We start from the raw sequence: 12,214 nt of genomic DNA on the forward strand, positions 1-12,214 counted from the left end.
TAGTGAACACATATTTCTGTTTTAAATTACATTTTATTATGCCATCATTATGTGAAATGATTTCTTTGTTCTTAAACATTTTGCAACATATGGAGGTGAATAAATTAATTATTGTAGGGATAAATGATTTGCTGTTAACAACAACAAAGCTGTTTTGGCGTTATGAGTGTTGTCAAAGAAACAAATAACTTTCGAGGTCCCAGGATGTGAACAGCTCCAAGTAGAACCTCTGGGTTGCCATCTAGTAATTACAGTAATTCTGACATGATGTGAACACAGCATTATAGACCATTTCAAGGACTATTCATCGGTTTAAGGAAGTGATGTCTTTGTCTCTTGAACATTTCCCACTAGTTGTCAAACTCATTCAAAACAACAGCAGGAGGCGCTTCATTCATAGTGACTTTTACACAATTAATGATACTAATGTAAACACGATTGTCATAAAATGTCATTATTAAAATGTGGACCATGTTGTTCGGTGGCTGGATGCTCTCTGGATGCCTGGAACTAACGGGAATTAAAGTCCTGAGATCTCCGGAAAAGCAACCACAAATGGACGCATTAACCACAGCAGTGAAGATAGACGGCTGGATATGTGCAGTACTAAAAACTGTAGCACACATCTTATTTTATCTAGGTTAACGACATTTATGCCAACTAACTGTAAGTTTAAGAAGTAGAGCTCTAAAATGACAATACTGTAGATCGCTCCCATTATTATGAATGAAGCTGTGCAAGTAATTTACTATTACGTTTAGTCATTTAGCAGACACTTTTATCCAAAACGACTTACAAATGAGTAACATAACAAGCAATTTGTCACACAAATGTCAACAATATCTACAGTATTATCTAGAGAACAGTAGCTGGAGCAGTATAGAAGCTAGCACAGAAGAAAAAGACAAGTATATTTATAATTAAAAAAGAAATCCTTAACTTGTCCACAGGTCATGTAGAGAGCTTAATAGACCGGCTTCATTGATTAGAAGCCGGTCTACAGAGCAACCCAATATTCCCAATCTCCCCACTGAGAAAATAACTGTGAATATCTAAACTATGATACATTTTCATCGCCTCTCTCGCGTAGATGCTCAGGATCATCAGCGCATCTGGATAAGTCACTTCAGATAAAATGTATAATGTTCTTTGGGAAAATATGTTAACTCAGAGCCTTATTTAAAGAATCCAGTAATAATATCAAAAGTACTTCAGGGTCAGTAGCGTTCTAATTCCCTTGTTATTGTTTGCATCCTTGAAATCTATACGCAGATTACACAGTGTAGGGCGACACAGTAGAGGGCAGCATTTGATTGAACAGAGATTTATATTCACCCCTGAGTGCAAGATGATTCAACAACACTTTTGGTCTGTGGGAGCAAAATTTCATTGTATTTTATTTCATTTTGACTCTACTGAAATGTATTCCATTCCCTTTATTTAAGCTTTTCATTTGTAATCCAGTGTTTCTTGTAACAAAAAGACAAGCTCTTTATTTTAAATTCCTTTATTTTGCAGAGCACCCATCAACCGCTGTCCTTTTCCTGAGTCAGAATACAGACCACAAAAGATATCTTTCATCGGGTGTTAATTCTTTCAAAATAATCTGGGCCACAAGTTGTTCATGAGTAGCCTGTAAATGAAATGTTTACTTTTGTGTCAAAGACAAGGTATAGCCAGAGTCTCTCCACAAACTACCAAAGACTATGAAATCAGACTTTCATCTCTGATAACCTCTCTCTCTGTGAGTTTGTGTGTGTTTGTGTGTGTGTGTGTGTATGTTGAAAAAACACTGTCAATGTGAAACTGCACACCATAGGGAGAGCAGAGAGGTTTACACACGACACCACTCTTTTCCCAGCAAAAGACTGCTTTTTATACATTTTGCAAGACCTAAATAATAAATTATCACATTTAGTGCTCCAGAAATAGACTGCTGTCTAGTCTGAGATCATAAGCTGCCTGAAACCCAGATACAGACCAGTACACGGAGTAATGAGATCAAGACCAATGCTAAGGCCACATTTGGTCTCAAGAGGTCTCAAGACCAAGACCACAAAACCAAGACTTAAACCGGGCCAACAAGCACTTAAAGACCCTATGAAATCAAGATTGCAGATTTGTGGCCTTTCGTCTATGTCTATTAGCTTTGAAGCCATCTATATGATAAAAAAATTAACTTTCAACAGATATGCTATTTCAAATAATAAAAAAAAAAGATCTTTTGTAAAAACAGACCAAAAATGTTGGACTCATCTTGCACACATCAATACAAATTTCTGTTAATTTAAATGCTCTGTAGAATGAGAATGTCACTCCCCCTAATGCCACCTGCCTCTGACTAGCAATAGCAAGTAGCAAATTATTGTTCATGGATGTGACATAAACTAAAGCCTATCGACTATATTAAACAAAAGAGTTCTTTGAATCTGTATGTCCTGCCCAGACTTCATTGAGTACATTTACATACACTTTAAAAAGTCTGATTAACACGCGTTAGTCCGACTGAAACTGTGCCATTCTGGTTTTTGCAAAATTCAATTAACAGACCTAGATAATGCGATTGTAGATCGGTCCTTCTAGCATGTAAACATGCCATTCAGTCCACAATAAGTCTGTGCAGAGGTGCTGTGCAACGTGTATTTAACCCCGAAGTCGAATGCAACATAATGCAGAGAAGTAGAAGAGTGGCAACAACAGCACATGCACGTATGCATTTCATTCAGAAATCATCCTCCCTATGCCCTATTCCCTACGAAGACTTTACCATCCACTATGAGATCATTGGAGGTGTGGGCTCAAAAATAATGTTCATTCAGAACTCACCTTTTAAGTAATTTTGATTGGTAATTCTGTTTGAAGCGATGTTACAGCATGGCTATTATGATTGTTCTCCCTTCTAAGTGCCCTTCGGATGCTGATTTATCTAGTTTGTAATGCCCGGACACATGACGAATGCTAGAAATTTTAATTTTTGGACGGATCAGCAGTCTGTAAACCATTCACACCTTTTACACTATTGATGTGCCTCTAATTACTATTCCTTTGTCCATTGACTGTTGTTCCTATCTGTCTGCCATAGTAACACTCATATGATACATGTAAATGTGTATCACTCAACACTGATCTCTGCAGTAGCAATAAATGTCTTTTTTAAAGCTACACTATGTAACTTTTGGCCCTCTAGTGGTTAAAGCATAAAACTGCAAGTTACTTGCTGAGGAACACTTTACATCAGTTGTGATTCGACACTGCTCTTCTGTGCACATGAATCTCATGATTTGAGGACTCAGATATATATACCTGCAGTGCAGGAGTCATGGCATGCTATTTTCATGTTCTTATGCTATTCGCCTAAACATTTATAACAGATAAATTACTTTGAGGAAGATAAACATCATTCTTAATTATGTTTTAATATGATTATTAAAATGTTTTATCCACTACACAATACACATTAGTGTTTGTATTGTACTACATATATCGATTTAAGAGGTGATACTGATATGGCTGATTTGAGTTCAATTCAAGACACTTTATTTTTATATTACAATCTACAGCCTAATTGGACAATGTAAGTGAACCGTAATACTACAATAGTAGGTCTATGCACTGAAAACAACAAGATTGTAATATAAAAAAATGCCAAATGATGATTTAATAATGATGAATTACTTATTGAACATGAACATAATACACAGAAATAATGCAATATAACCATTACAATAATGCATGTTTAATTGTTTATTTGTAAGTAGTTACAACAAAGAAATGTTTACATGCTAAACAAATTAATATACAGTCCTGTGCTATGAAATCGCTACATTATAAACAACTTGAGATGAGCATACATTCATGTGGAACCACCTTGCACCTACAGTATAGTGGGTTTTTAGATGTTTAAACAGGCTATCATCTAAAAGAAAAAAAAACAAAAACAAAAAATGGCAAGTGTCCATACACTGATTTTATTGCTCCAAAAATACTTTATTGGCTTACACTTGTTTGCAACTTTTAGACCATATAGGTCTTCATCAGGCAAAAAACAAATTAAAAATTAAAAATAAAAATTAAATAACACTTAGAGACACTCAATTTGGGAAATGCTCAGAAGTCATGAATGTTATTAAACATGTAACAGTAACTTAACTGGGAAAAACAACAACTTCTAAACACATCGCGAACGGTACACATGAGTAATGTTCGATTCATTAAAGCATGACAACCAATATAAGCTTCAACAACTCTACCAGAAAACATATCAAAGCATTAAAGCAGGTAAACAACTTTGCCATATTTGCCAAACAGTTAAAAACAGTTAACCCTCAGGGGTCGACGGACATGCCGACGCATCCTGCTGGATTTTTGCCTTATAACAGCGGAAACAACTTAAAATACTCCGTCATTTTTGGGCATACAGATAAGTGTAAGACATCATTAGAAACTATAAAGGGTCTACTTTTATTTGTGTACACTCACAATAACAACAAAACCTTGTGCTTTTGTAAAATAAAGAAAATAAACAGGGTGCGCTCTCAGCCGTCTCTGTCTCCGCGAGCATCTTTCTGAAACACGTCAGAAAAATGAACTGAAACTCCACGAATACTTATCAGACAAACATGAAACATATGTCTAAAGAAAGCTTAAAATGTCTACTTTTAAATAAAACAATTCAAATGTAAAACAAATATCCTCCTACAATGTAATCTGTATGAAACAAAGCAATGTACAGTTTCTCCTGGCTCAACTAATTATCGCTAATGAGATCACACCCACCAGCAGAGCACGCTATTCATACAGTAATGTGCTGAGGCGATCAATGCAAATGGTAAACGCCCCCAACAGTGCCTTAAAAAGCATCAAGTTCATCATCAGATTCATTCACTTTCCTGCACGTTTGGAAGATGGCATGCTACACAGGTGAGGAAGCTCCTGGATAGTGACGAAAAGTTCACATTTTCCTCAGAAGAAGATCTAAAACTTTTAAATGGTAGTGTAGGTCTAAAGTTTTTAAATATAGCCTTTATGTTAAGAAAATGTATAGTCAGATTACTTCTTTTAACCTAAACTTGATTTTGTGAATAAGCTACAAACAATACATTCAATCATTAAGTCTCCTCACATTCATTCCCTCTCAGGGGAGGGGTCTTTGTCTCCTCAGGTGTGAATCACATCAATATTCATGATCATCCACACCACCTCACATATGGCCTTTCTAACACTAAAAGTGTCTTACAAAAGTTAAATGACTATGTTGTTTTGTATGAATGAGTGATCAGGATGGTTTTCACATCATTTTGTAGCAAAAACTCTAGGCTATAAGATCCAGTTCTCAAAAGTCTTGTGAACAAATGTTTAGTATGTGTCTTATGGCCTTATTTCTGTGACTTAAAATTTTTGTTTTTTCAAAAACCACGCATAAACGTTATTTTCTCAAAAATACAAACATGTACATACATGTTGCTCACATATTATTGTAGCCCAGTTTGTGCTGAATACAGTGTTATCAGACTTTAGCCATTAATATGTTTTTAAGCAACTAAAAAAAGCACAAATGTCAAGGCATGTCAAAACTTCTCTAGGGCCCAAAACACCCTCAGACCCCAGAGGGTTAAATCCATTAGGAGAGTGATTTCACTTCACTGTCCTGACTCCTGAAACCGCGACTGGACTGACTGAATAGCAGTCGCACTCACTTCCCACTTCTCATACACAGCAGGACCTTATTTCTGAGCTTACAGGCATGACATAAACATGCAAGGACGAATGACGTATGCCTGCGATTTCACGCCAAATCCGACCCGACAGATCTAAATAAAAATCTTTATTGTAGATTTACTGTAGTGAATCTGATAAGACAAGGACAGGGTTTTGAACATGGATTTTTTATGTACTCACTCATTAATGAACTTAATTGTTCATTGTAACCAAAAAAATCTCACATAGTGCAGCTATAATTTATGATATTACTTAACTATTTTCACTCATTCCATCATAAAACACAATAAAAGAGGGTAATTGCATACTGTGGCCAAGGTTAGCACGCCAGCGCTAGCATTAGCGCCATGAATGCAAGATGTAAACATTACAAATTACACATTACCTATTGCAGATATCTTACTGACAATTATCAATGAGTGGTTTTAAAAGCTTCTTTTACTGATCTCATTTGGCTTCATTTCAGAGAATGAGGCAGAAAGCATTATTTTTATTGAATATGCAGCCTGAAGCAAATCACAGCTACAGATGAAGAACTGTTCAATACAGACAAATAATACTAAGGATTGCAAGGAAAATATAGACAAACCATATATTTTCTTAATCATCTATTTATTCACAATATTTCTACTCAGTCTAAACTGAGATTATAAGGATGCAAATATAGCAAAGCAGAGCTCGTAGAATAATCCAGGAGCAAATAGTGTTGTCTTCTGCCTTCGGACATCACCATGAACACAACAGATAATGAATATTTGATCTGCACCAAAATCCATGCATAAAGAATGTAAGAAAGTTTTCGATGTTGTTGTGACTGTTGTGTGTTTCTCACTGTAGCTGACTTCGACACACTACTATGACACAAAAGGTCAACCGGAAAACGTTGTAGTGAGAATCACCCTGGAACCAGTTTAAATGAATTGGGCCTCACACAAGACACCAAAGTATGTGGTAAAGTGTTTTATCACACATCACTTAAGGTGTATGTGTTTGTGATTATTAATATCAGACGGCCCCTCCCTCCAACCTCAGGGCACCAGCTAAGAAGTTTCACCTTAACAGTAAAAGAATGATCCAAATGGACTATTCAATAAATTAACATTATGTAAACTGGAGGGAGTTGGTTATCTGAATAATCTGAAGGATTTGTGAGATTCCCTAACCCTTTAGAGCTCATCTGTATCATCAACACAAGGAACACACAGTTGTAATAAAATTAGATTTATTTACAAAAATATAAACAAGAATAACTAACAAAACCTACAAAATGGTATTAATATGCTAAAAGATAAAATAAATTAATAGGTAAATAAAGTGCATAGGATGGAAAGATGTAAGTGGTTGAATTGGAAGTAGCAATGGCAAAGTATGACTATTATTTTATGGAAAGGCAAATTGCTGTTTCTCTGTTAATGAACAAGTTGAAAACCTTATTTCTATTTAGACAAATAACTCAAAGTTTATTTGCTAGACATGTGATACACAGCTTTTACAATCTAAGGAACATTAGATAATCATAAACTGATAGTATACACTAATGCCAAGGTCTCTGGAAAGAGGTTTAGTAGTGATATATACATTCTCCTTGATCGATTGATGAGTTCGGTGATGGCGATGTCTTCCACTGGGGCTCAGGGCCACGTTACAGTGGGGAAGGAGCTGGATTCCATTTCAACAGCCTTGGACATGAAGGAGCTGAGGAATGCTGATCTGGAAGCACCGAGAGGGTTCTTGCAATTGGAACATGCAGATATACAGCACTTATGTCGGTGCAAGATTCATCATCTGGAACATGCAGATGCACGAAACTTGAAGAAAAGGTTTACTCACCAGAACTAAACCATGTCGCTTTAGTTATATCCCGGGTATAGGGATTCCGAACTTGGTGTTGCAATAGTCTCATGTAGTGAGACTTGGTACTTGGTCAATCTTATTCTGTCTCTTGGATGGACACTAAGAATGTTGGGTGATCTGTTATCCTCTCTCTCTCTCTCTCTCTCTCTCTGTGAAGTGGAGACTTAGCAGGTTGGATGGTTTGTATTCTGTTACATCTCTTACCACTCAGGACAGAGATTCAGAATGTTGATTATTATTGTGTTATTAACAGCCTGGAACTCAGAATGGAGAAGTGTTATCTTGTTAATGGCCCTCTAGATGGGGACTCAGGACAAAGGTGTTTTAGAAGTGTAACCTGTTAATGACCCTCTGGACAGATACTCAGGACAAAGGTGTGGTCATCTGACAGAAAAAAAGGAGATTTCAGTTTGGCACTTCTTGTTTCAGGGTTATGATTGGCTGCTGACATTGGAGAGGACCCACACAGTGTGGCTCACCCTCCCTTCTCTGTGTGGAACATTTGCATATTTTAAAGTACATAGTTAGAACAATGTCTTTAAAGTTTTATCTATGCATTGTTCCTTTCCCAAACCTCTTCAGAAATACTATTTGCATTTTTCTGAAGATATAGAGACCAAACATGATATTGAAATATGATATATTATGCATGCAGTAATTTATACCACCATAGTTCAGTTTGTGTGAACTATTGTACTAATTGAACAACTGCAATTTACATAGTTCTGTGAACAAACATGGAGTGGATGTGTTGCAGTTGGTGTCCATGTCAGGAGTAAAAGATTGTGTGTTTTGGCACATGGTAAGTTAATGCTGCTTCGAGAGGTCTTGAAGAATATTTATGGTCTTTATCTCAACTCTGGTCTTGGGGTAAACCTTAGGATGGGGGGATTGGGAGGCTGCTAAGAAACTACTCATGGACCAATGAGAAGTCTTTTCCAGTGTGTTGGAAGGTCCTACCTGCCTTGTGAGGGATGTCTGGCAGTTGTTCGAGCAGCTTATCTGATGGCTGTGCTTGACATTTTTTTTGTGTTGGTCCTGCCACGATCCAATCAAAATGGAGCCACTCTTCTTTGCCTTGACCGTTAGGGAGGGGCTCTGTCATAAACTGGCTCATGGAATGACATCTGGTTTGATTGTTCACCACAACGTCTATGTCAATTCTTCAGCTGAGGTCGTTTCCAAAGATCTTCTAACAATTCGATTGCACATAGTGTCATGTATACTTGGACAGAGAGATTAAGACTGTAGCTCAACAACGCAAAAACCTGCGTAGTCCAGATATAACTGCCCACGTGAACGTACTTGTTGTTTCACTATGAAATACAAATACGGCAACACAGGAAAGAAAACTGCACTCATTAAATGATTTAATGGGGTCTTTAAACTGAAAATTCTTAGTCAACAAGTAAACAAAACAATTAACAATTATCTCTCATGTCTTTTGGTCACTGATTTGTAGTGATCTCTCTTCCCTGTTACTGCCCTCTCCTACGTTGCATTAACCTCCTGCACTTCTTCTGATATTGCAAAGCTCAGCTATCCTCTGTGTGTATGTGTTTGAGTAAGGAAGAGAGAGAACTGGGAAAGAGCAGGACAGGCCTCATAAAGGGTCTCTCCATCCAATTAAAGGCCAGAGCATACATTACTGTGCAGCAGCTCAGCCAATCAGAAGACACTGTTGGTAAGTACAGCAGTAAAATATTGAAGGGGTTAATGTGCAGGGGGAAAATCCTGCTATGTATGTTCTACTCTCTTTCCTCATCAACTGATCTTTCAAGCTCTACATCAGTTTTGTGTGAATTAATATACTGTATGTGAATGAGGGAGCACAACTTCATCCAACTGGACCACTAAGGTTAGATGCATCTGAAGTCCATGTGTTATATTTAATGACAATTGAAGGAAGAACATTTGAAGGCAATACAGTGTTTCTCTTAGGCTTTTGGCTTCACACCTCATTAAGTTTCTCTTTGGGACGCACAGCATGTACGGTAAGTGACTATTTTAAAATATGCTGCTTGTACTGACAAATGTGTGTGAAGTGTTAAAAACAACAACCCAAATAGATACAAAATAATAAGAAAATCTTAATGTTTAAGTTCTTAAGGTTAATAATCTTAAGGTTATTCCTTATTGTGACAGTGGAGTTTAGACTTTAGTCACTATTGCATAAACTCAAAAATTGGTATTAAAACATATGTATAAAGTACTAAGTATTGGAAGACAGACATTTTGTGATTATTAAACAATGTAAAACAATGATACATAAAAAGAGAAAGTAACACAATTTGTAACGCTGTCAACATCAAAAAGCAAACAACCAAAGTAAAAAAAAATAATCTTAAAAGTCCTCTGAATCAAAAGGATGCAGCTCTTTTTTTCTTTTTTTCTTTTTTTAACCAAACTATGATCTTTCAGACCAGTAGAGGGCACCATGTTTAAGTGAAAATGTAATAAAATAAATAAATAAATAAATAAATAAAATGACAAACAATCCTAGCTGTACACAAAAGTTAAAGTACCATTAGCAAACAATATTTCTGTGTGAGTGTTTTTGGATATCTTTCTAGACTAAACTGCTAGATTTTCTTACTTGCTCTTTAGTCTGGGTTTAGACCTTAATGGCCTTAAATAATACAATTTCATGGAGGGTCATGGAAGTCAAAAAGGCATTTAGGTTTGATCTTTTAAAAGTTACAGATTTTAATAAATACTCTCAGGTGAAGGTGTCGCCCCAATCTCCTGCAATGGGCAACACATCCATTGCATAATGAGTACAACAGCTCAGGTGAGAATCCTCTTCCTGCTGTGCTTGTTGGCACGCTGATTAAGCTTGGGTCAGCAAAAGTGTACTGTACAAGTTATCACATTAGGAGAAGTGTGTATGTGTTTTGTATATGTATTGTTTTCCTTCATAGTTTGCACAGTATCTATATGTGCATCAGAGAAATGACGTTATGAAAGGACCGGATAGAAGAGGAAAGTGTGAGATTATAATGTAGGACAGAAGAAAGAGGGAGGAGCATGTGCTGGAGAAAGAAAGAATGGTACAGGATCATAAAAGACAGAGGGCACTGTGGGTGAGTACAACAGAGAGAGAGAGAGAGAGGAAGGATGATCGAGTGGGTGTGCTGAAAGCTTCAAGCACTGCGGAATATTGCAGTACCCAGCCCCCATTGACAGTGCAGCATACACACGCCAAACATTATTCTTCTTCTTTCACATTAATGCAAACGTAGTGGGGTCCAAAAGTCTGAGACCACTAGACTTCTATTTTGCTTTTATTATTATTATTATTATTATTATTTTTATTATTATTATTTAATTGATTTAATACACATTTTTAAATGACAAATTACTAGCACAACAATTTGAGTTAAAGGTTGAATTGAAAAATGTACATAAATTTGGTGTGCCCCTTTTTGCTTTAATAATAGCATGCACTTAAGCTGCAAACCCTGATGATCCATGTTATTCAGCATGATTTGAGAATGTTCCAAAGAGCATCTTGTGTGGTTCAATAAAAGCAAGGAAAATAACCTTTCAAGCAAAGGAGTTAACATTGTCAATGTCACAATCACAGTGTCAATGTCACACATTTGCTTACATTCGATTAATAACCTGGGAACAGTGCAGAATATTCAAAAATATATATTCATTTTACACTATACCATTTCTTTGTTTTACATTTTCAAAATCCTAAAACCTGTTTATTTCCAAGTTTAAATTAAATCAATGTGGTCTCACACCTTTGAACCCCACTGTAATGATCATGCTTTTGTCCAGTGTATTCAGTTTCCTAATGTCATCTTTTTCCAAAATATGTGTTGTTTTGGAATAATGTGTTTTCAAAAGTGTCCATTTTTGGTGGAGGAAAACGCTGTTCTAGTGTGAATGAGAGGCCTAAACGTAGCAAAATCAGTGAGTTTTCAAACAAAAATGAATTATGGTGGACATGGTCTTATAAATAATATATTGCATAATGCATTTGACCACACTCTTGCACTAGATCCAAAAAAGTCCTGTCTACAATTTCTGTCCTCTGAGACACATGTACATGTACATGTCAGCTCATCACTCATACAGATATGGTGCCACAGCAGGTCTTGCTTCAAGTGATGATGTCCGCTGTCAAAGCTCCATGTTGTGTGTGTGTCCGTGTTAAGAAATTATCACCATCTTAAGGTGATAGATAGACCATATTTTAAATCCCACCTAACATTACAAGGAAGAGGAAGCTTTAGGAGAAGGGAGAGCTGGAGTGTGTAATATCTCCAACATTAATTAAATAGTTTCTCCCAGCTTAATATGCAGAGATAACTATGATTATGCCATTAATAGGTTGATTTCCCTGAAAAGTGTAAACACTGTCGCAGTTTGGGCAGACTAAGCTCACGGTGAAATCAGAAACAGTAGGTTGACTTTTCTTTAGGTGAAAGCAGTAAGTATATATGGGCGTACGGATATGTGTGAACTACATTTTCTGGTTGTAATGTCCACATAGGGACACCAAAAGCGAGTTGTTTTCAGTTGTACAAACTGTAATACAGTGAAGAGGAATGCATGTTCTATAAACTGAACCCCAAAACTCAAACCCCAAACCTAAACCATTAGTGGAGTAAAAATGTAACGTTAGAGG

Source organism: Myxocyprinus asiaticus, chromosome 28, assembly GCF_019703515.2.
Source record: "Myxocyprinus asiaticus isolate MX2 ecotype Aquarium Trade chromosome 28, UBuf_Myxa_2, whole genome shotgun sequence".
Classification (NCBI taxonomy): Eukaryota; Metazoa; Chordata; class Actinopteri; order Cypriniformes; family Catostomidae; genus Myxocyprinus; species Myxocyprinus asiaticus.